The sequence below is a fragment of the Lissotriton helveticus genome, chromosome 5_1 (genome assembly GCF_964261635.1).
Source record: "Lissotriton helveticus chromosome 5_1, aLisHel1.1, whole genome shotgun sequence".
Taxonomy (NCBI): domain Eukaryota; kingdom Metazoa; phylum Chordata; class Amphibia; order Caudata; family Salamandridae; genus Lissotriton; species Lissotriton helveticus.
The window spans coordinates 664975469-665000152 of NC_136065.1; the positions used below are offsets into that span (position 1 = coordinate 664975469).

Here is a 24684-nt window from a genome sequence, read left to right on the forward strand (position 1 = left end):
GGGCCAAAGTGTGCACAGCTGCTGCAGGGGGAGGCGCTGACATCGCGCTACAAAGCGCCGTCTTCCCCCACGCAGCGCGGGGCCCTTCACACATTACCTGCCTTCTTCCCTTACCGCCGGGAGCTGAGAGGAGACGCTTTTCGGTCCACGGGACAACTGCCTGCTACCTGCTGACACCCTGGTGGGACCTCAGATCCCAGGGTGCATTGCCTCATTTCGACGGGCCAAAGTGTGCACAGCTGCTGCAGGGGGAGGCACTGACATCGCGCTACAAAGCGCCGCCTTCCCCCACGCAGCGCGGGGCCCTTCACACATTACCTGCCTTCTTCCCTTACCGCCGGGAGCTGAGAGGAGACGCTTTCCGGTCCACGGGACGCCTGCCTGCTACCTGCTGACACCCTGGTGGGACCTCAGATCCCAGGGTGCATTGCCTCATTTCGACGGGCCAAAGTGTGCACAGCTGCTGCAGGGGGAGGCACTGACATCGCGCTACAAAGCGCCGCCTTCCCCCACGCAGCGCGGGGCCCTTCACACATTACCTGCCTTCTTCCCTTACCGCTGGGAGCTGAGAGGAGACGCTTTCCGGTCCACGGGACGCCTGCCTGCTACCTGCTGACACCCTGGTGGGACCTCAGATCCCAGGGTGCATTGCCTCATTTCGACGGGCCAAAGTGTGCACAGCTGCTGCAGGGGGAGGCGCTGACATCGCGCTACAAAGCGCCGCCTTCCCCCACGCAGCGCGGGACGCGCGCGGGTGGCGCCGGGAGAAGCCCGGGGCAAGGGCGGGACAGTCTGCGACAGTCCGCGACTGGCAGAGACTGGACTGGGCCAGGGACTCTGTTCATTTTTCCATCTGTGAGTTACCTTTTCTATTAAGTGCTTCCTGAAATATTGGATTCCCATTGGACATAGTGTTTTTTCTGTTGTTACACTCAAGGGTGAAACTGTGATAATTGGGGCAAATTAACGAAATATCTTTTAGAAATGTCAAAACCCAAAACACCCCAAACTGTTAACACACTTGATAATTATCTTGTCCAAGTTGTTACTAAGATAAATAATGAAAGGAGATCTTCCCTGGGTCTGAGTCTTTCCCCCCAAACACAATCACTAGAAATCTTGCCTCCTGATACATCCGTGTTTAACACTAGTAGCGAGGTACCTTCTCAGCCTTCTCAGGAAAACAACTCTCTAACACAGCTAGTAGTGGCCATAGCTGAGGTAGATGCTGATGAAATACCAGATGAAGAAATTGTACTACTAGAAGATGAGCCCATAGCACCAGTTCCAGCCCCTAGAGGCACTAAGGGGGGGGATAAAAACCTGCCAAAGAGGAGTGGGCTCCGCTCAGGTAAAAAACTTCCTGACATTTCCCCAGGTAAAAAGAGCAGGGAAGACGAAAGGGACAATACTGAAGGGAAGGTAACGCTGGACGTAGACCAATTCAAGAGGCTGGTAAACACCCTAGAAAATAAAATTAAGAATTTAACCAGACCCCTACTGACTAAAATTGATTATCTAACGGAAGAGGTAATTAGACTAGGGGGGCTCCTCGAAAAAGTAACCCAGGAAAAGGAAAATCCCCCTAGACAGGAGATCCCGAGAGTTGAGATGAAAGAAACCCAGACACCCCACAGGCTAGAAGCCCTGGTTAACATCCCCCCTATTGCCACGCTGAGTGATGCTCCTGGAGGGGGGGACCCGAGAGGACTGGGCGTAAGCGGGGCTCCTGAGGGGTTGGGAATAAGGGACAGATCTGAAGAATGTAGTATAGAAAAGGGCTCAGTAGAATTGATTGTTGAGGCCTCGCCCCTGGTACTGGTCCTGGCTAATGTTCCCCACTTGGAACCTGGGCACATAGAGAATCCATCTTCTCTGATTAACAAATCTATGCATTGGCTCTCGAGAAATATGGCTTTTTCCCCAGGGGGCATAGACCAATTGGCCCAAGAAGTGGTAAGGGCTAGAAGAGTAGAATGGATCGGGGGAAGTAACAAGAAGTTCAGAGGGGACTGTGTGGTGCTACATTTCTCTGATCCAGATGTGTTGCCAAATGTCCTGGCTAATATATATCCCCCACAGCGCAGATCCACAGAGATAGTCCCCCTAACTCTGGACTTCTTTTATACAAGGAGAGGTAATAAGCTTAATCCCTCTGTGCTGAGAACAAAATGGAATACGGTGGTACGGAGAGGAAAGCTTGCCGACGCTCAAAGTAGCTGGAGTATGCCTTTGGAGAATAGATTCTCAGCCCTATCAGGCTTAAACGAGTGCGATTGACGGTATAAGAAGCAGAGCGTCATAGTGGATCGCATAGCCAACATTTCATCTAGAGAGGCCGCCATTGTAGAGAGGAGAGCATCCAATTTCAATCTTCGACCTGCCATTAAAGATACAGAAGGGAGTAAACACCCTGGGGGTAAGGTAGAGCATGGACCGGTTAGGCATATAGCCTTTGCTGCCAGTTGCCCCAATGATTGTAGGGCACGTAGCCCCCCAGTTAATTTACAAAATTCTCCTTGCAGTCAAAATGTGTGGATACCACAAGAGTTGGATGGCGTAGCTAGTGAGGACCTCCAACTTCTATCATGGAACTTGGCGGGAATTACAAGTAAATTAGAGTCTCCAGAATGGGGGGAGTTTATTCAGCTCCATGACATAATCATGTTGCAGGAAACCTGGGCAGTGCTCCCTGTCCATCGGCAAGGGTTTCTAAATTTTTTTATACCTGCAAAAAAGAGCCAAAAGGGGCAGCCATCAGGGGGGCTGATTATATGGATACGGCAATCTTTACAATGCACTATAAGATTAAGGCCTGTGAATAACTGTGATATATTATCAGTTGTAATTGTTTGGGGGGATGGCTCAGAGATGGCCCTTTTTAACATCTATGCTAGGGGAATTCCTGGGGGTAGATGTTCAGATGTGGTAACTGCACTAGATAACAACATTGAAGACCTGCCACTGCATACAACAATCTTGGTGGGGGGTGACGTGAATACCACATTTGAACCCTTGGGTTCTGAAGATACTGAACTTTCCCAAGAAGAGGATACCAAATGGGGAATACTGCAGCTAGATTTACCCCCAATAAAAAAGTGGACTGAGGCAGCAGTTCAATTGAAGAGCATGTGTTTATTTAGGGGGTTGAGGGCGGTAAATGGACGCACCCTCTCAGACCTTCATGGTGCTCCCACTTTTGATAATCGTAGGGCAACTAGTAGGATTGATTACATCCTTATAGACGTTAGAGACTGGCACAGAGTTAGGGACATGAAGGTCACCCCTAGAATGGAGAGTGACCATAACCCGTTGTGCCTGCTCCTCCAACTAAGGCATGGGGGATCAGGGCCAGGCTTGGACATGGGTCTCCTGTCCCTGGACTTAATCTCCACAAACAATCGACGCCATTTAAAGTGGGCTGCATTGGTAGATAGGCCTGAAAAACTGCAAGATCTAAAAGCGGTGGTGGCAAATGAAGTGAGTAGACTGCAGAACCATTACAATGACACTGACTTTTATAAGTTAATCGAAGAGACACACCCCAAATTCTTTGAGATGATTCAGGGATTCTTTTCAAAGGAAGTCAAGCAGAAAAAGGGAGGGTATCCTTTGAAAAGGGCAGGATGGTATGATCAAGCCTGCAGAAGGGCGAGACGGAATCTAAGTGTAGCTTTGAGAGATAAAAATAGAGGAGACGTCCTGAAGGTAAGGGACGAGTATAGAAAAGCCCAGACTAGAGCAAAACGATCGTGGGATGAATGCCAGTGGCAGGAACTAAAGAATTCTTGTGTAGATAAAAACCAAAAAGAATTCTGGGCAATCATAAAATGGGGCAGGGGTGGAATAGCTGAATGCCCAAAAAATCATGTGGCAAAAGAAAGCTGGGTTGACTTCTTTAAACAGCAATATTCGTGTATAATGCCCCTTGAGTCTCAACCCACCCGCCTATAATATTCTTTAAATAAGAGGTATTTACAAAAAATGATGTAAGTATAGCACTGGACGGGGTGACAAGAGGAAGGGCACCGGGCATCGATGGCATTCCGGCCGACGTATTTTTATCGGACCGGGATAATTGGTGTCTGTACTTTGCTTGGCTTGCAAATTCTATAGCACACGGAGCAGTTATACCTGCCTCGTGGAAAGGCGCAGAGATTATCCCAGTCTACAAGAAAGGAGATAAGGCCTTAGCATCAAATTATAGACCCATCAGCCTTATCGATTCAGCGCAAAAATTGATGGGTAGAATGATTCAAAATAAAATACAAGACGGGATAGATGAAAATGGAGATCTCTCGCCATACCAAGCGGGATTTCGCCCCCTTACTAGCTCCATCGATCAGGTTTTCCATTTTATTACTCTGTATTGGAAAAATGTCACCCTAGTAGATGGCCCATTGTTTGCCGTCTTTGTAGATTTAAAACAGGCTTTTGACCTAGTGCCACGGCAAAAACTATGGAATGTGCTAGGAGAACTTGGAATTAGTCCTGAACTACTGTCATTATTAGTGCGCATGCATGAGGGCAATTACGCGAAAATAAGATGGGGGGTACAGGGGGAAGTCACTGATTCTTTCCCCGTAGAGCGCGGGGTGAGACAGGGATGTGTCCTGGCCCCCACTCTATTTTCCCTTTATATTAATGGAGTAGTGGATCATCTTAAGAAATCACCAACTGATGCTCCCATCTTGGATGGGGTGCGGGTCCCGGTACTCATGTTCGCGGATGATACCCTCCTGATATCGCGAACGCCAAGTGGGCTACAAAAGTCAATTAATGCCTTTGGAGACTTTTGTAGGATTCGGGGTTTGGAACTAAATACTGCAAAAAACAAATTTATGAACATGAATCCTGCTAAGTCGTTCCAGGGGGCAATGTATTATAATGGGGTTGCTCTAGAGGAGGTGGATGCCTTCACATATTTGGGCATTAATTTGCAGGGGAACATGCAGTGGAACTCGCACATTAATGCTACGGTTTTAAAGTTCCACCAGCTGTCGGGGGCAATAGCCCTGAAGCATAAATCTTCATCGACTAAACCTATCCAACCTGTTATGGAGATCTATAGCATGAAAGTTCTTGGTGCATGTCTTTATGGAGCAGAACTATGGGGGTTTGCTAACATCAAAGGGTTGACAATTGCTGAAAATAAATTTTTACGTAGGCTGATCGGCGCCCCGCAGAGCACTCCATCCATTCCTCTCCTTTACGATCTAGGGAGGAAAAAAATCGAGGACGAGGCTCGACTGCGTCCTTTACTTTTTTGGAGGCGCATAAAGGCTACGCCTGAACTGGCCCACTATGCTGCAGCACTTATGGATATTGTCAACTCTGATCGGTTTCATAAAATCATGTGGTTAAAAGAAATCAGGAACCTACTAAATAAGCTCCATCTTGACCACCTATGGACTACTACCGACCCTGCAGCTTTCCCCTCCAAGGATTTGTTAAAGAAATTGTATTGGGACATGACACTGAGTTCGGTTTTGACATCCAACCAGCCTTCGGTGTTAACATCCCAATACTTGGAACATAAACTAGTCCCAACATTCGAACATTATTGGGACTAGATCACAAAACCATTGGACAGAAAGCTGTATTTTCAGTTCAGAGTGGGATGCCTTCCGCTTAATGCATTTACATTAAAATGGTCCCCTGGCAATGTTAACACCTGTACTCATTGTAAGGATCATGTGGAGGACATTCCACATTTTTTGTTTGCCTGTCCCCTTTATGGGACCCCAAGGCAAAGATGGTTAAAACCTCTATGTAGTAATTTAGGGACTAGAATACACCAAGAAGCTCTTAGAATATTAAGAACAAACTGCTCTTCTAGCCTCGCCATTGCACTAGCCAAGTACTTGGGCTGGGCATGGATTTTACGTACTCGCTCCTCAATCTAATGAATTGTGGCTAAAAATTATTTGAACATTTTTAGATGATTATTCACGTACTTTTTGTATCAGGTTTCCATTTTATAGTGGTTGTATATTTTAAATATGTGTTCCGACAGCATTCTATGTTTAATGTGTATTTTAAATTGTTGTAAAATAGAATAGTATTTATTATGTATAGAGTAGGGTGAAAACGCTTTTATGACAATGCTGTCGAATAAAGCTTTGAAACTTGAAAAAACTTGTTCATAGGTTTGCCTTTGAATTAGTTCCAATGTATCTTTACAACCTCATCTTGAGGTGTCTGTATGTCCAATTAATTTTTTACTTTGTAATAAACAGACTAAACGTAGAACTGGAGTCTGTGATTCTTTGGAGTCATGACTTAATTGGGCCCGTAAATTGCTGTTTAAATTGTTGTTGTGAGATGCCTCTTCCCTCTACACTGCCAATCAGGAACCAACGATCCATTTGCCAGAGAGTTTTCCAGAAGTAAATTGTAGTGTGGAACCTCACCCCTAACATCCTTGTAAGTTTCCTCACATGGGGGTATCATTTGCCCTGAAGAAAGTCCAAGACCTTTACAGCCACTCAGGACTGAAATATGTTCGCACCAGGGTCTTAGGACCATAATACTCCAACAAAGATATCTTTAATTACCCAGACAGACCCAAGAATAAAGGGAAACCGGAGATCTGACTGAGGTATTTTAATCTTTAAACCCCCTGGCCTTTGTCTCTCTAAAGAGCTCCCAACACTGTGGTTGAGCCCACCCCGACTTTTAGGGGTCAGGGTGACCCGATGATGAAGCATGACACCACTAGGGGGTGTGAGGGTAATTAAAACAAAAAGAGTTTTTGTCCCATGATCACGTTTGTATTAGGTACAACCTTTCACTAGAGAGGCCACCACTTGTTTTCCTTCTTCTGTCCCCGTTCTCGGGCATAGCTAGTCTACTAGCACCACTGACCACCAGCTGGTCAATTGGAGTATTTATTGTGATTAATGTACTACTTAGGGAGGATATACTCGGTTGAGATTACCTCTCAAACCCCCTTGGCACTGGGCACTGGGACACTCCCCAGTACCTTTATGTGTTGATATGACCATATTAAGGGTCCAGAGAATTCAGGAAAAAAGAACGTTGAGGTTTGCAATCATTCCTCAGTGTTCTATGATGAATCCTCTGGCAGTGCCAAGCTGGAATTAAGTTGTTCTTTTGATTTTGAATCTGAGGAAGATATCAGAGCGAACATAAAGAAACCTGTAGATTTGACAGGTAATATGAGGGAGCAAGAGGCTCTTATGGATCCCTTGGGCGAGTTTATGTTTGACCCCATGTTAATAAAACACCCATTGTCTCCTGAATGGGTGCCGGTGACTCGTGTAGCAGACTACATGGAAGCTTGGTTGAGAAAGCAGATCCCAAAGGACGTTAGAATAAGTTTGAGATCTGAATGTCCAAGACCAAGTTTGGCAAACAAGGTCATGGTGACGCCTGAATTAGATGCAAAAATCATTGTCTTTATAAGTGAAGGATGCCTGATTCTAGGAAAGGTCTGGTTAAAGGCCTTAAAATGTGCCAACATGGGTTGCTGGACTTATCAGGTCCTTTGGCGAAAATATTTGAAATGGTATAAGAGACTTATGTGGGTAATAAGTCTTTGGATATTGAGGAATTATGACAAACGATTTAAAGGGCCGTTTGTTTGCTAGGGAATGCAAACACTGCTTTGTCTGTTAAACAAAGGGAAATTATTATTTTGAAGATTGCTCCTAAACTAGTGGAGCTAGCTAGTAACAAAGGGGGTCAATCAGCGAATGGTTTGCTGTTTGGGGACGATTTTATAAAGAAAATGTCCAAGTATGTAGGGGCTTTTAGCTCTTTACAGAAGTCACAGAGAGAGATAAAGAAAGTCTTTGGCAAACGTGTATTTGGTGAGGCCGGGAGAACAAGAGGTCGGTTCCTAAGCCGAGGTCAAGGTATTACTAGGGCATCATTCAGACCCAGTATATATCAGACCTCTTATCAAACAGGAAGTTTCTACCCACAAAGACAGAGAAATAGAGAGTGAGGTGGACGAGGTGATCGGTGTACAAGAGGCACAGGTTAGGCAAGACCCTTTTGTTACCCCCAAAAGTTGGGCGGCAGACTTGCTCAATTGTTTGAAACTCGTAGCATTAGTAGACGGGGAGGTTCAGGAATTGATGGCCAACTGTGCTATTGTGGAGAAAGGAAGTTGTAGGAGGTGTTGTCAGCAATATCTTTTGGGTGGAGAAAAAAAGACAAGGGTATGAGACCAGTAATACATTTGAGAGAGTTAAACGATTGGGTGGAATATCACCATTTCAAAATGGAAGGGATTGATTTGGTGACCGATATTTTACAAGGCGGGGACTGGATGACTCATCTAGATTTAAAAGATGCTTATCTGACAATCCCAGTTTGGGAGCCTCATCAAAAGTTCAGATGGGGAGGAAATATGTGGTGGTTTACTTTTCTACCGTTTGGACTGTCATATGCCCCATGGTGCTTCACAAAGGTGCTTTGACCAGTGGTGGCTTACTTGAGAGAAAGTGGGATAAGGTTGATTATTTATTTGGATGATATCCTTGATGGATCAATGCAAGTCAAGACTAGTAGAGTACACAGCTTTTACAGCAGAATTATTAGAAACTTTTGGATTTGTGGTGAACACAGGAAAGTCATGTCTGGTTCTAGGTCAGATGACTCCGTTTTTAGGCTTCATGGTGGACACAGTGGTTGGGCAATCGAAACTACAGAGGGAAAAATTAAAACATATAATGAAGGAAATTTGGAAGGTGTTAAATTCTGAAGGATTGTCGCTAAGAGCTTTGGCAAGGGTGATAGGTATACTTTCTTCCACTATACAAACTATTTTCCCAGGAACTTTAAATTATCGTGCCCTCCAGAGGTTGAAAGCAAGTCATTTGAAAAGTTGTTTAAAATATTCAGAGGAGATTGCTCTCACAGAGGAGTGCAGGGGGGAATTGGTTTGGCGGTTAAGGAACTTGAGGCATGGAATAGAAAGGCTATATTTGGGGAATATACAGAGATGGAGATAGAATCAGATGCAAGTCTGGAAGGCTGGGGAGCACGATGTGGATCTGTTACAATGGGAGGAATTTGGAAGGAATTTGCATATAAATTGTCTGGAACTTTTGATGGGGTCCTTGGGGATAGGGGTTTTACGAAAGACTAGGCAAGATGTTCAGTTTTATTAAACATGGACAATGTTTTGGCTGTAGGTATGTGAACAAACTGGGGGATCCAAAATCAAAGGATCCTGCAGATTTAGCAAAGGCTATTTGGGATTATTGTCTTCAGAGGGAGATTATAATTTAGGTGGAACACATTGCTGGACTGAAGAATGTGGAGGCAGACTGGTGTTCAAGACATTACAGGGATTCGAGTGATTGGAGGTTGGACAGTCAGGTTTTCCATTGATTAATGTACCTCAGAGGCCCTTGCGATGTGGATCTGTTTGCAAACAGGTTGAATATACAGTTACAGAGTTTCTACAGTTACCGTCCGGCGGCATTGGGAGTGGATGCTTTTCATCCGAATTGGAGGGGCCTCAGGCCGTATGCTTTCCTTCCATTTTCTATGATCACTCGGTTGACAGTTGAATTACGGAAGCAGAAGGGAAAATTGGTTCTGGTGATTCCTCTTTGGAGGTCACAGGTTTGGTGTCTAGTATTCCTGGAGCTAGCGATGGAAATGCCGATTTTGCTCCCTTCGTTTCAGTATATTTTACTGAATCCTTGGGGGGAGAAAGACGAGTTAATGATGTCAGGTCAAATGAGACTGGTGGCATGGAAAATTTCAGGTGTGTTTGGCCAGTGCTTAGACTTTTGCAGGCCGATACAAATCTTATTAAGGAATCCTGGAACAAGGAAGTTGTATAGATTGGCATGGCGAAAATGGGTATGCTGGTGCATGGAGGGAGAATTTGTTCCTGTTTCAGTTGATGTAGTTGAAGTAGTAAACTATTTGTCAAGTTTATTTGAGAAGGGACTGTCTTACAGAACATTAATTGTTATGGATCTGCGATAGCGGTAGAACACGTGTTGGTGAATGGAATTACGGTGGGATAGGATGTGTTAGTTAGAAGGTTGTTGCAGAGTATCAGAAATTCTAAACCTTCTGTGAGTAGATATCATTCAGTTTGGGATGTGTCTAGAGTATTGCAATATTTAGAAAGTTTGGACAGCTATGAACGTCTACGTTAAAAAAAATATCACTAAAGGTGACTATGTTGTGCTTAATTTCTTTTAGAAGAGTATTGGATGTAGGAGCTTTGGATGTGTCAAGTGGGATTTTTTCACCTGAAGGGATTTGTTTTCATTTGAGTAGGCGAACAAAAACAAATTATTTTTCTTTTTTTGACCCTTATTTTGATGAGAGGGTAAATTTATGTGTGGTGTAAGGAGTAAAAGAGTATAAGAGGAGGACAACTCCCTTAAGAGCGAGTGGTGAAAATGAGATACTTATTTCTTTCAGAAGCCCATTTAAGGCAGTATCTTCACCCACTTTGGCTCGTTGGGTGAAGGAAGTTATGAGATGCGCAGGTGTGGATGTGAGCGTGTTTGGGGCTCATTCTGTGAGAGGAGTGTCTGCATCCAAGGTTTTTCTACTGGGAGGTGCTTTGCAAGACATTTTGCGGTGTGCGGATTGGTCAAATGATGAGGTGTTCACAAAATGTTATTTTTAAACCTGTAGAATGTGCTGCTTCGTTACTTGTAGAAAGACTTTAAACTTGCAATATTGTTAGCCTCTAATCTTGCCATAAAATGTAGATTTTCATCAGCTTGGTGTTCAGAAAATCTGAATTTTATTAAAGACACAGAGGCTAACCCTGCAGGGGGATCCCAACTCTTCCAGGGGCTGCCCATTCAGCCAATAAATATCTGTGAGATCATTATGTGAGATACTCCACTGCCCCTAATCACATTCTGAGGTGGGGGCCCTGTCATTTTGCGTTATGCCACTGCTTCTTACAAATTACTTGTACCAGAGAGGGGTGTGTGTTACTTTGGGATATTGTAGCTTATTGAAATCAACATTTTGTCATTTGGGTGCATTTATTCTGCTTTTTTACTGATCACACATGTATCTAAAGTTCAAGATTTAAATAGTAGTTATCCATTACCTCTGCAAACTTGCCCTGCAGACAGTTATTTGATATGATCGGGCTCATTCACGCAGCTACTGATTTAACATGGATTGTGGGTATTTTATGAATAATTTATTCATTTGGTTTAGAGTGACAGACATAAGCTAATGATCACGGTTTGTTGTTACCTCAGCTTGAGAAGGTCACTGTGGCAGACATGAAGGAGACCCAGGCAGAAGTATTTAACTTCTGAAGAACTTTGAAGAATTTCAGGCACATTATAGGAGCAGAGGGTGGGACAAGCACAAGAGTGTTCTCGTTGACAATAACACTAGATTATAGGGGGGTCTGGTGGCTCAGGGTACTGATGCACCACACCAGGAAACTGTGCTTGGCCTCATGGCCACTGGTTCAAATGGTGGTGTGTACATTTAGCTTTTCATCCTTACGAGGTCGATAAAATGTGTACCACTGAGTCAAGTAAAAATAACCATCTGAGATTCAGCAGCACAAAGTGGCTGGGTGTGAACTTACTTTAAACAATATGTCATGCACGCTAATATTCTGCTAAGCGGGTGCGTTTTTATCATTAGTGGAAAAAGTGCAGCAGCACCGAAAATCACAGCCTTAGTGGCATAATGTAATCCAATTATGTTGTGTTCTAATTAAGAAAATAGACCAAGTGCCTGTTTTCCTGTCTTGCCCTAAGGCCCATTGCAGCCCTGCTGCGGCATTGCCGCTAATGTGACATACGTTCACCAGTTCACAGTTCATGCTTTCACTTTATCATTATTTTGGCACTCAATACATTTTAAAATATAAAAAACAAAATACATGTGTATGTTTTATGTACCTGTTCCCATATACATCATTTATGTACCTGGTCTTTGATGCATAATTTCCAACAATTTTGATTTAAGTAAATCTTGTCTAATAATGATCAAAGAAGGGACAATGATGAGGACTTTAATGAAATTTGAGGGATTTTTATAGACATATCCGGTACATAAAACTATCCACATGTTCTGTTTAACTGGTTGTAGTCAATGGTGAAAAATCTTATGAGTAAAGTTGTTTTCTATGATACACTGCAGATCATTTATATAGGTTTGTAGCTACATTAAAATAGACTAGGTTTAATTGATTGACATGTTACCAATAATGCAGTATTTACAGAAAGTGTATCTGCTTGAACCAAGCTCATTATTAATAGTGCAGTTTGTATGTCTCCGTGTCTGCCAAGGCTGAACGCAGTTTATCAGTAGTGTATTTACATTGGCCGTCTGCTGTGTCTGCAATCTGTCTGCCTGCTTGCCCATTGTTTACTCAGACTATTGATCAGAGGCAATACCACCTTTGTTTCTAATGTGTCTAGACAGACCCATGAAAGAAATTGTCTGGAAATGAGCTGTCAGCATAGCATGCCCTCTACTTGTAGAATATAATGCAACGAGGCCCTATTTACACACGTAAATTCAGTCTAAAACCTAGATTTACAGCCAAATGTACCTTTTTACACTTTCCAGGAATTCACAAAGGAATACTAGACAGGCATAAATTGTTTTACAAGTGCTAATTTCTTCACTATGAGTGTGGAGAAATCTGCACTTGTAAATAATAATTTTAATCCACATTTGTAAAGCGCACAATCACCCGTAAGGGTCTCTAAGCGCTGGGGGCCGTCGGGAAGATTAAGCGAGCTATTGCCCAGAGTCACATGGTGCTGGGCTAACCTGCCGCCGGAGCCGGGGATCGAACCCTGATCCCCAGATTCCAGCGTCAGTCGCCCTGGCCGCGGCGCCACACTAAATCTCACTCAAGTGGTGGAAAGAGGGCTTCCCAGGCGTCATTTCTTTCGGAAGTTTTAGAACAACTACAAATATGTACATTAGTGGGTGTAGGAGGCTGGCTTAGTATATGGTGCAAACTTATTCAAGTGATGCACCTTCACTAATACAGACCACCCTTATGGTGATTTTAGTGGTTTTTGATAACCATAGAATGCTCTCAAAGTAGTAAATGTGGAAAGCAGTCTTCAGGCTTACCTTGAAGGAATGTAAAGCAGCTTGTTTTAGAAACTTTAATCAATAGTGTAAATTAAATGAAAAAGAACCACACAGTGTTTTTATAAAAATAAGTCTACAACACAATCAGTAACACATTGATATATCACCCAGAAATATCAACACAATACACAAGAATACTTCGCAGTAATCAGGTAAGTTGCACAAATATATACTGATCTCCAGGTGGAAACCAAACCAATTATTGGAAAAGGGAAATGCGAACTGCAAAGGAGAACGGTACTTGGACAGGAACACTCAAAGGAGCTGAGGACACAAGGAACCACCCAAGACAAGTACCCAGGAACCCCACAGAGGCTGTTTGCAGAGTGGAATCACAGCTGCATGCCTGATGGAAGTCAATGGAGAAGTTTCGGTTGCAGCTCTACAACCTTCCGTCTTCTAAGAAACCCTTTGGAAGACAGAAGGTTGGAGAGCCACCCCACCCATGGATACTCCAGGAAGGATAGGAACCAGATTACCTGCACCAGGAGAGCCAGTTACGTAGGGGTGAAGTGACGTTGGAACCTGCCATAGACAACAAGGAGAGACTTCAACAAAGATGCCTCTAGAGAAGACTGAGAAGACGTCCTGTGGAATCCAAGGGTGGATTCTTGAAGTGAAGAACCTGAAAGCAGAGTGTACAGAGTCTGTGCCACTCTGAGGTGATTAGGATGCACAGAAACACAATGGCCACCGATGTCTAGAGGTTCATAAGAGACAATGGTGACCTTGTTGCTGCAGCTGTGAGGATCAGGCAATGTGGAGGAAGATCAGGAGCCATGCACAAGCTGTCCTAAGTGAGATGTCAGTGTCTAGGTGGTCAGTGTCTACCAAGGCACCCACAAGCCTTGGTAGGCACAACTGGTTTGGAGAACGAAAAGGAGCAAACATTGGGACCAGTAAGGTCCAAGGAACTCACCAAATACAGGAGAGTCAGGGCAGCCCTGAGCAAGCAGGGGAGCCCACTGAAGCAGGAAAAGCCCCTCAGGAGGACCCACAGGCCAAAGGCACAGAAGTCACATGAGGACCTCAAGCAGCTCACCAAAGTCGGAAGCCCACGATGCAGAAGATGCAGGCAGGACTCTGTTCTTCTGGAAGTGAGGTGCTGGAGACAGGAGCTTCGTGTAGCCCAAGATCTCAGGAGTGCAGAGCCAACAAGTCTTAGCAAGTGCAAGTCAATGTGGCGCTCATGGGTTCGTTCCCTGCATCCCCGACGAGGGACACTGTCCTCGAAATTGCAGGGAAGACAGGTCAGGCCTCTAGGGAGCCACACAGCCACCACCTGTGTTGCTGAACCTCCAGATTCTCGTGGGGCGCCAGGAGTAGCAGACCGGTCAGCTTCGTTTTGGTACCTGCAGATGCAGGGGAGTGACTCCTTCACTCCAAGGGAGATTTCTTCAGGGCACCTTGATGCCCACAGGTCTTTTGTAAAAGTAGATGAAGCACAGATACAGATGATGCAAAAGACTTGAAGAATAGCGAGACCAGGAGAAGCAGGAATCATTCCTAGGTGCTGTCTCGTTTCCAGCTGATGTTCAACAAAGTCTAAGTGTCTAGACCTGTGGTTCCCAAACTGTGCGCCGCGGCGCCCCAGTGCGCCGTTAGTAGCAGCCAGGGGCGCCGCGCACAATGTGGGAAAGATACCACAAGGCCGTGTGCTGAGGAAGCTTGGAATCATGCTGTTGAGAATGTGGGCTTGTAAAAAGTGTGCATCTTTTTACACCCTACCTTTCAGCCTGAAAGCTGCAAGTGAAGCTTATTCCAGTCACAGCAAAAAACAGCGTGGAGTTACAAATGCCTCCTCATAATCTGGGAACGTGGTTTAGCCCAGGAGTGCACTGCCACCAAACGCGCGTACGTGCTTTCACGTAGCTTCAGCATTCACAGCGTTATTCCTGCCCGTGTTCTGCCGCGCCTATGGGGACCCTCTTCACTACAAGTTGGTAAGAGGGCTGACAGTGACACTCCTCTGTCAGTGACGCCATTTATTTTGACATGTCGAGTTTAAAGGGAAAAAATAAACGGTGACTGTTTGACAATGTGCAGTGGTCTGCAGTCTCGCCATACAGGACAGCATTCTTAATGAACAGGGCGGCTCGCAGAACAAATAAGGCAAACAGGTACATATGTATGACATTTCTGGTGCAGTAAAGCTTCCTGGGGAACGAGAGTTATGTGGGGAGATAAACACAGACTCGTGACATTTCCAGTGAAGACAGAGATTTCAAAAACTGATACAGATACAACTTTACTCAGCACTTTCGTTATTTATGCTGGCTGTTGTTCTCGCACTTTGTTCATGTGAAGCAACGAGCACTGGATTTCATAAGCCAGCAATTCCAGTGGGCAAACTCGCTGTGGAAATAGGGGGACGTATTGCAGCCATGATTTATTGCCCAGCCCCAGTCTGATCCTCTGCCAAGGCCAGACAGGAAGCATGTAATAAAACTGAAATAACCGGTCAGTTTTTCATTCTTCACTCCGTGTATTTCTCCATATTAGTGACAATAGGAGACTGCAGTCACCAGGTCCAAAACGAGACTGTTCCTCTATGCAAATCTTCAGTCAAAGAAAATTATTTTCTATTCCCTCTTCATTGCTTAAGGAAAGCTAAACTTCAAATCTCTATTTTATATCTCAAAACTCTGTGATGCTTGAAGCTGTTTACTCTGATTAGCTGTGTTGCTCAATACATTATTCAGAGAGATTGTGCTGCTCATGTCAATATATAGTTATTGATCTTTCTTGTTAGCCATGCAGCATAAAAGATTAACATATTGCATGCACATTCATTTATATTAAAATAGTTGCAAAAAGTAGCAGTTCTCTTGTGGCAGTCTTATACTGCAAAACCTTCTTGGTGCAGGTATGGTACAAGAGGCCTCCCAAATTAAATGAGTATCAGTACCATATCTGGAACTAGTACTACTCTATTTCTTACACTAGCTAGCGCTTCCTTTCTACCTTGGATGAGACATTGCAGCGCTGGTATAAGTTCAGCTCAGACTGCAGCAAACTGGACATCAGAGAGGTTGGTAAATCACCCCATACTGGGCCACATGTGTTTTATTTCTGGGAAGAGGAGTGCGGCAGAGGGATGAGACATACAGGAAACTAAAGGTGACACCAAGACTTTGTCTGAGAAAACTAGGGCAAGCAGAAGGTGGAAGAAGGAATACACTGGGTAAAACAAAGTGTGAAAGAATCAAACGGGGAAGTGAAGCAAAGCAGGAGAAGAACTAAATGGATGAGGGAATCAATAGAACATGCTTTTAGCAGGCTTTTTCATAAGTGAACGTTTCACAAATCGTCATTAACTGACCATAAAACAGATACTTTTAAACAACAAGATTCTACCAATGTGCTATGGTGAATAAGTTAGTGATGATAGTCTATCTACTAAGTGAAGAAATAGGCTCTCTCTTGAGATGACAAGACGAGGGCACTATGTGCTTTTAAAATACCCCTCACACACTAAGAACCCCTTAGTGTCATGCTTCCTCATGGGGGTCTTCCCGTCCCTCTACGGGGCGGGGCGTGCTACGACCTACGAGCTACGTGGGAGCACTAGTTTATGTGACGATAGGCTATGTGTGGTGCAATGTGGGTGATATCAGTGAAGTGTAGGGACCTATATATGTGAATGCAAAATTAACAATTCCCTGACTAGTAGAAAAAACAATTTATTAGCTTCTCTAACTGGGAACGTTAAAAAGGGGTTTTTTTGTTGGTAGAGCAAATAGCTTGCTACCTGGTCAACATGTTTCGTAAGCAGTCCCCTGCTACTTACTCATCAGGACCTCTGATGGTCCCTACAGAAAAAAAGGGTATACTCAATTCTGAATACTAAAGGGTATGCCTAAAGTCCTATAACTCAGTAGCAAAAATCAGCTACCTAGTTAGGCTTCTGGGCTTGAGTGGGCCCAAATGGAAGCGTAGAAAAAACTGACCTATTGTGGTCTCTGTAAAGGAATGGGAGAAAAAGGAAGACAAACAAGAAAAATGTAAATTCAATGCTACCCGAGTCTTTGCACATAGTTTACAGCGTCTACTTAATACGAGGAAACCATTGTCATTGCGTGTCCTATTTCGACATAAGCCTTGACGTTAAGGTAGTCGTACTCATGATGGCAAACTTTGTCATACGTTTGTTTTAACCACATAGGTATGTGGGTAGGTTCATCACAAAGCGCACACACATGTCTCAATGCATCCGATTCATACACCTAACCTAAGAATGGAAAAAATGCTTTAACCGATAGTTGCGATGTAATGGCTCAGAAATATAAAAATGTTAAAAAGAATGGTACAAGGAAAATCGTTTTATATCTTATAGAAAGCCAATTTGTACAGAGACTACAGCACATGTAGTAACCACCCTTCTTGCCATGAAATTGTTTTTTCAGATACACATGCGCAGTGAATAACATTGGCCTCCCCATTACAAAAATGAAGGAATACCTACAGACCATACAAATTGTTTAAGAATTATCCTCTCCCCATATTAGACACGCTAATGAGTCTTTTAAGAAACCTATGCGGCATTAATGACTTTGTTCTATTCACTATTTCACCTATGCAACTGAATAATCTCTAGCAAAATTTACAGTACGTGTAGGAACCGCATTCTCCCAGTATGGTAAATGTCAATGAGTTTTCCCCGACTTAGGCGTAGAGAATAACTTTGGCCTTCCCCACAATTGACAATTAATTGAGAACATCAAGAATATTGAGAATTTCTGTCCCTATTATCATTGTAATTGAGTACAATATTAATTTCATCATGTCGAGATCTGTCGAGAACATAGAAGAAAGAATGCACTATCACTTTCTTTTCACACTGCAAAGCCACTCACGGCGGCCATGTTGGGTGAGCGCTCTAGTCTTTACCGGTGATACGAGTTGCGGATGACATTACAGTTTCTAGATCCGGTTAAAAGACGGCAAAAAACACGACCACCTTATTCCTCGGAGTGGCACAAGGGTAGGATTAAGGCATTGCTCCGAAAAAAGGTAACGTAAGTAATAGACTCTGACCACGAGTCTTTAAACCTTGGTCACGTACAGTACTAAGGCAATGTAACGTGCGCAGGTCGAAAAATGACAGAAGGATGCGGTTTCTCTTTTCAGTATACCGCATGGAGAACCCTTCGGTTGCCAGCTCATGAGGCACGCTAGATGTGTCTTACCAGTATGTATACTTATGTTATTCAGTTACACGCAAAAAATCGCGTTTCTATACAAATTGGCTTTCTATAAGATATAAAACGATTTTCCTTGTACCATTCTTTTTAACATTTTTATATTTCTGAGCCATTACATCGCAACTATCGGTTAAAGCATTATTTCCATTCTTAAGTTAGGTGTATGAATCGGATGCATTGAGACATGTGTGTGCGCTTTGTGATGAACCTACCCACATACCTATGTGGTTAAAACAAACGTATGACAAAGTTTGCCATCATGAGTACGACTACCTTAACATCAAGGCTTATGTCGAAATAGGACACGCAATGACAATGGTTTCCTCGTATTAAGTAGACGCTGTAAACTATGTGCAAAGACTCGGGTAGCATTGAATTTACATGTTTCTTGTTTGTCTTCCTTTTTCTTCCATTCCTTTATAGAGACCACAATAGGTCAGTTTTTTCTACGCTTCCATTTGGGCCCACTCAAGCCCAGAAGCCTAACTAGGTAGCTGATTTTTGCTACTGAGTTATAGGACTTTAGGCATACCCTTTAGTATTCAGAATTGAGTATATCCTTTTTTCTGTAGGGACCATCAGAGGTCCTGATGAGTAAGTAGCAGGGGACTGCTTACGAAACATGTTGACCAGGTAGCAAGCTATTTGCTCTACCAACAAAAAAACCCTTTTTAACGTTCCCAGTTAGAGAAGCTTATAAATTGTTTTTTTCTACTAGCCAGGGAATTTTTAATTTTGCATTCACATATATAGGTCCCTACACTTCACTGATATCACCCACATTGCACCACACATAGCCTATCGTCACATAAACTAGTGCTCCCACGTAGCTCGTAGGTCGTAGCACGCCCCGCCCAGTAGAGGGACGGGAAGACCCCCATGATGAAGCATGACACTAAGGGGTTCTTAGTGTGTGAGGGGTATTTTAAAAGCACATAGTGCCCTCGTCTTGTCATCTCAAGAGAGAGCCTATTTCTTCACTTAGTAGATAGGCTATCATCACTAACTTATTCACCATAGCACATTGATAGAATCTTGTTGTTTAAAAGAGTCCAGTAAGGAGGGTGTTTCTATCATTACCTCTACACTTCCTCTACTGTTGTTTTGTCATAAAACAGATACAGCAGAGGTTGCACCAATGCAAGCTTCCTTTAATGCACAGAACAGGCACACATATAGCTGCCCTTTGGCTCTTTTTTTTATAGTTGTTAATAGTGCATTCTTGGGCTTGTAGTTTGTCTATTTACATTCCTTCATCCCAATTAATTTTAGGGAGAAAACTGGAAGTACTCCCGATGTCGGGCTTACATACCCCCACCGGTAAAAAAATTGGTGGGGAGCCACGGCCAACTGCCAATTAGGTCAAGGGAGCCACAGGTCAAAAAAGTTTGAGAACCACTGGACTAGACGATTGAAGAGAGACATAGTTTCAGGGTTGAGTCTGGTCCGACGATGAATCTGAGGGCCCACCCACAGGGGAGCCCTTAAATACACTAAGGAAACGTTTGGGATGACTCTGAGGTTTTTCCCAGATGAGGGGCTGGACAGATGGAAGGATACTCCCTGTCTTTTGTCCAGTTTTGTGTCAGAGCGGGAACCAAGGGTTCCTCAACTGGCTTAAACTGAAGTATGCAAGAAGGGTACAATTTGTGCCCTTCAAAGCAGTCTGATGGCGCTGGCAAGCATCCTCACCCCAGCCCAATACACCAAGTCCTGTCTGGGAGGTGGTCGCACCACCCTATGACAGGAAGCCTATTGTTCTACCTTCCCCCTGCTCAAGCTTTGCTCAGCAGCCGGAGGGCAGAATCGTGTCTGTGCTCGGCAGCAGAACTAGCTTGCTGGCAGACCCTAAAAGGCTGATAGGGAGTACGGTGGGGTCCTCTAAGGGGTCCCCTGGTACATGGGATCATACTTCCAACACTGTTAGGCATTGTTTCCAATATGTTTGATACTAAACATGACCATGAATGGTGCAACCATTATAGAGTTAGACATTTCGTAATGACTGATGTCCACTATATGTTTTAAAATGGCTGACCGCACTTACAAAGCCTAGATAATCGACTCCGGGGTTTGTAGGCATATCCTGCTCATGCAGGGACACCCTCACACTTGTAACCAAGCACTCTGCCCTCAGGACTGAAGAGCCTGCCATAGGAGTGACTTATAGGCTTTAAGTGCAGTGACCTCAGATATAAGGAAACATATCTGCCGTGAGAGGTGCAATCACCAACTTACAAAATATGCAATGGCAGGCCTGTAGTCACAGATTAAGTGGACTCCCATTGGTGGCACAATACATGCTGCAGCCCATGGGAGACCCCTGGTGTACCTATGCCCTGGTAACCTTAGTACCATTTACTAGTGACTTATAAGGGTACACCAGTAGCTAATTGTGGAGGTTCCAAAGTACTTACCAAAACCAATTTAGGGGAGAGAGCACAGTTGCTGGGGTCCTGATTAGAAATATCCAAGCCGACTAGGTCAAAAACACACTGACACCGGGAAAAAAGTGGGTGTATCCATGAAAACAGATCCTACTACTACAGTCGGCATTCCCAAACTTCAACATGAGTGTTTGCTTACACAGTGGGGTCTATCTTCCGAATGTGGACCTCCTGCAAGAGAGGGAGAACACTGCACTGATGGAATTGGAAACTTTTTAAAAAGTCACATGATGTTCACAGAAGTAGGAAACCTGTGCCAGGGCATACTTCAGGTTAAACGTTTGTGAATTTGAAAAATTACAGAAAAGTACACACAGACGGAGTAGTAAATTTCCACCCATACTTTTCCAGTTTTTGTTATCATTATGGTCCAATATTTTTCAGTGTTGCAGAGAAAATTATTGCACTCTATACAGAGAATATTATTATGCTTAGCCTTGTTTGTAAACAGTGTTAATTATCACGTTCATCAGCTGCTGCTTCTTGTAACACATTGATGCTAAATGGAGTTTAACCATTGCACATTACCTCCTAGTACCTAGTCCATTTTCCCGCTACTTTTGCGAGATTTCATCTCTGTTCTGCAGGACCCGTTCCCTAGTTGACATCCAAAAGTATTCTCCCAATATGTTTGACACCACTCGTCAGGCAGTAGTAAAAGGGAGGAACCATTACATTAATTCCTGTTATTTTCTTTCTGTGTCCTGAACACTTTAACTAATGTCAGGTAAGTGAGTTTTTTATTTGTTTTATGTATCACAGAGTTATAATATGTTTTTATTTGTAGGGCTTGCTATAGCAGCCCTTACAGGATTGTTTGTTCAGTACTGCCTTGCATCAGCAGGCATGATTGAATTCCAGCCTATGCTCGGAGTTTCTGCCTGACCGTAACTGCCATAGCAATTTTGCAGTCGGGCGGAATATGGACTGTTCTTTTTAGTCCTCAGCTTCAAAGACAGTGGTTTTTCTGTTGCTTGCTGAGCGCGTTTTAGTTTTATGATCTATTTTGGGCCCAATACGGTTATTTCTACCCAATTCAAGATGGTGCGTCCGAGCAAAATCCCGCAAGGATTAATGTTGCTATGAAACCGGCCGAAATACAGTAAGTTTTCTGTCAGTTCCATTGCATTGAACATGCCTGATTCTTATCCTGTTTTCCATCTCGTTATGGAAGAGGCGACAGCAGAGATTTTCCAGGGCCCTCATCTGCCCCTCCTTCAATGGTTTCTATTCAGCTAAGGATAGAGCATGCTGTGGAAGCTACCTTTAGGGCTGGAGAAGGCCCTCCCCTGCCAAAATGTCTTGTATTCAGGACTCTTTGAATCCTGTTCAAGATGGTGAGGATGATGAGGAGCAGAAGGGGGGCAGGTTTATTCTGGCATTCACATTCTCTGAATTACTGTTACATTCATGAGAGAACATTGGCCTTCTGGTGCCCGATGCTGCAATTGGAGAGGAGGACATTTTTTCACAGTATATGCACCGTGAACCGAAGTCACTGTCCATGCATGCTGTTATTAGGCGTGTCTTGAGTCATGAATGGAGATATGTAGGCAAATCATCTTTTCCTCGTTTCTTAGCCAAATGTTACTGGATAAGTTTACTGATGAATTTCAGTGGTTGTTAAAGTTGATAATCTCATGGCAGGTCTGTCTTCTCAGGGCAATATGGGGCCAGCTGCTCTAGCAGATCCAACTGATAAGAAGGTGGAGGGAGCCATTAGTCACATGCTACACCTATTTGTTCATTCAGGGTTATCATGCATACCACCTGTACTGTCCTGTCTCTTATCAAGGACTTTCACCAGTTGACTAAGCAAATGTCAGAGGATACAGATTGTTCAGCCCTTTGAAGTATGATGGAACTGCAGGTCTATTTGCTTTCTGACTTATCATTTGATAATCTCTGGGCTTCTGCAGCTGCATCTGTGGATGCAAAATTGGATAGTTGATTCATCTCAGAAAACAATTCCGATGAAAATGCCATTGGATGGGTGTTCTCTTTTTAGGTCAGCATTTAGAGAACATGATAAGAAAGACTGCTGAAAGTAAAAAAATGGTGGCTCCACTTAAATCTTATTCTATGGGCAAGGGATTTGCTTACAAGAGAGTTTTTCCTGTCACTTCAGGAAAAGGAGGATCGCAGCCCTTTCGAGGCAGGGGTCATGGCCGGGGACCCCGAATCCTGAAAAATCCCGGTGCAAGAATCCTGGAGGAGTTCCTGTTACTCCCAATACCTCAAAGGCATGACAGTCATAGCCAGAGGCCAGTTTAGGGTCGCCTGACTTTCTTCAAAGGTATCTGGACTCAGACTGTGTCATACCAATGGGTCGTCAATTTTGGTATCAGAAGGTTATCAACTGGAACTCGCAAATCTACAGCCAAACCATTTTCAGCCAACCACTCTTCCTAGAGATGTGAGATGGCACCAGGCACTCTTGGAAGGAGCCCAAACCCTGTTAAAAAAATTGGTAATCGGTCCAGTGCCACTTCAGGAGCAGGGCATGGGTTATTACTCCATCCTGTCTGTGGCACAAGAACCCTCAGGCCCTTTTTGACCAATATCTAGATCTAGAAGCACTCAACAAGGTTCTTGAGCATCGCTCCTTCAAAATGACAACACAACAAAGTTTTTTTTCATTACTGAGATGGAGATTTCTAGGAATCACTGGATTTCAAAGATGCATACATCCATCTGCCAATTTTCCCAGCTCACCAGAGGTTTCTTCAGTTTACTGTTGGTTGTCAACATTTTCAATACTTGGCCCTTACGTTTGAATTAACATTGGGCCCAATGGTTTTTACAAGGATCGTGGATCCTTTGGTGGGTATTTTACACTCTCAAGGTATCTAAGTTAATCCGTATCTTGATGACTGATAAATCAGATCTCCTTTGTCCTCTAAGGTGGAACATGATGGCAGTGAATTGTGCACTCTTCTTCAGGATTACTCATTTCCAATCAATGTTGAGAAGTCCAATCTTCAAGAAAGCAGTGTAAGCACGGCGCACAGCTGTGGTTGAGATTGAAAATTTGTTAGAAGCTGGAAAGAGGTTAATCGATTTAAGGTGCTCCTTACAGGTGACGTAACTGTTCAGATGCGTCCAATGGGATTATGGGGTTGCGTGCGCTACTGGGGTGTAAGCGCATCCCTGTGGTGGGCACTCTTATATGGACCTGTGTGTTGTCACAACACAGTGGTTCCAGAAAAAGTCAGATTCAAACTTTTGGAGATTTTTCAAAGTTTTAATTCGAATTTTTATAGATGTATTTCATATTAACTTCATATGAATGGGTTAACAGGTGTAGATGTCTTCATTCAACATTAACAGAAAGCTCCAATGCATTTCGGACAGATGTCCTTTCTCAAGGAGCACTGCAACAAAGGATATACAAAAAACGCAATAAATGTTGCATCTTATTACTATAATGAGTCAATGAAATCAAATAACTGCACTCGGTGGTTTAAAACCGTGAGGACAACCTCATGCACCCATATCCGGAAATAACTTTGGTAAAGTGCAGGCGTAGTAATCCAAGCGTGAAGGAAAGAACGTGAGATACCAGAACCCTGAACAGTGGCTAACGTGCGAATAATAACCGTGTTTAAAACATTAGCCGGCGGAAAGTGACAGAATGTGCTGAATGGCGGGATTCCCAACGCGGAGCGGGTGTCATGCAAAGTAGATCAGTCGAGTAAAATCAGAAGCGGCTAACGAAGAGCATGCGACCAAGAGACACAGTTAAGCGGTGAAATTAACACAGGCATGACTTACTTAGTGAAGCATAGTTGAAGCGCAAAAGGCTCCAATGCAGGCAATGACTGTCTTCGCAGGGTGTGTGCGGAGTTATGGCAGATAGATAACAACGTGGTGGAAAGAGAAGAGGGGTTAGGGTGAAAGGAGTAGAAGGAGTGCAAAACGTGGCCATCTTA

At 43.8% G+C, this 24684-nt stretch overlaps 1 long non-coding RNA gene across 1 annotated transcript in view; it reads left to right on the forward strand.

Annotated features, from left to right (window-relative positions):
* LOC144753334 (uncharacterized) overlaps positions 1 to 24684 on the forward strand; it is a 439488-nt gene that overhangs the window by 402653 nt on the left and 12151 nt on the right. The window lies entirely within an intron of this gene.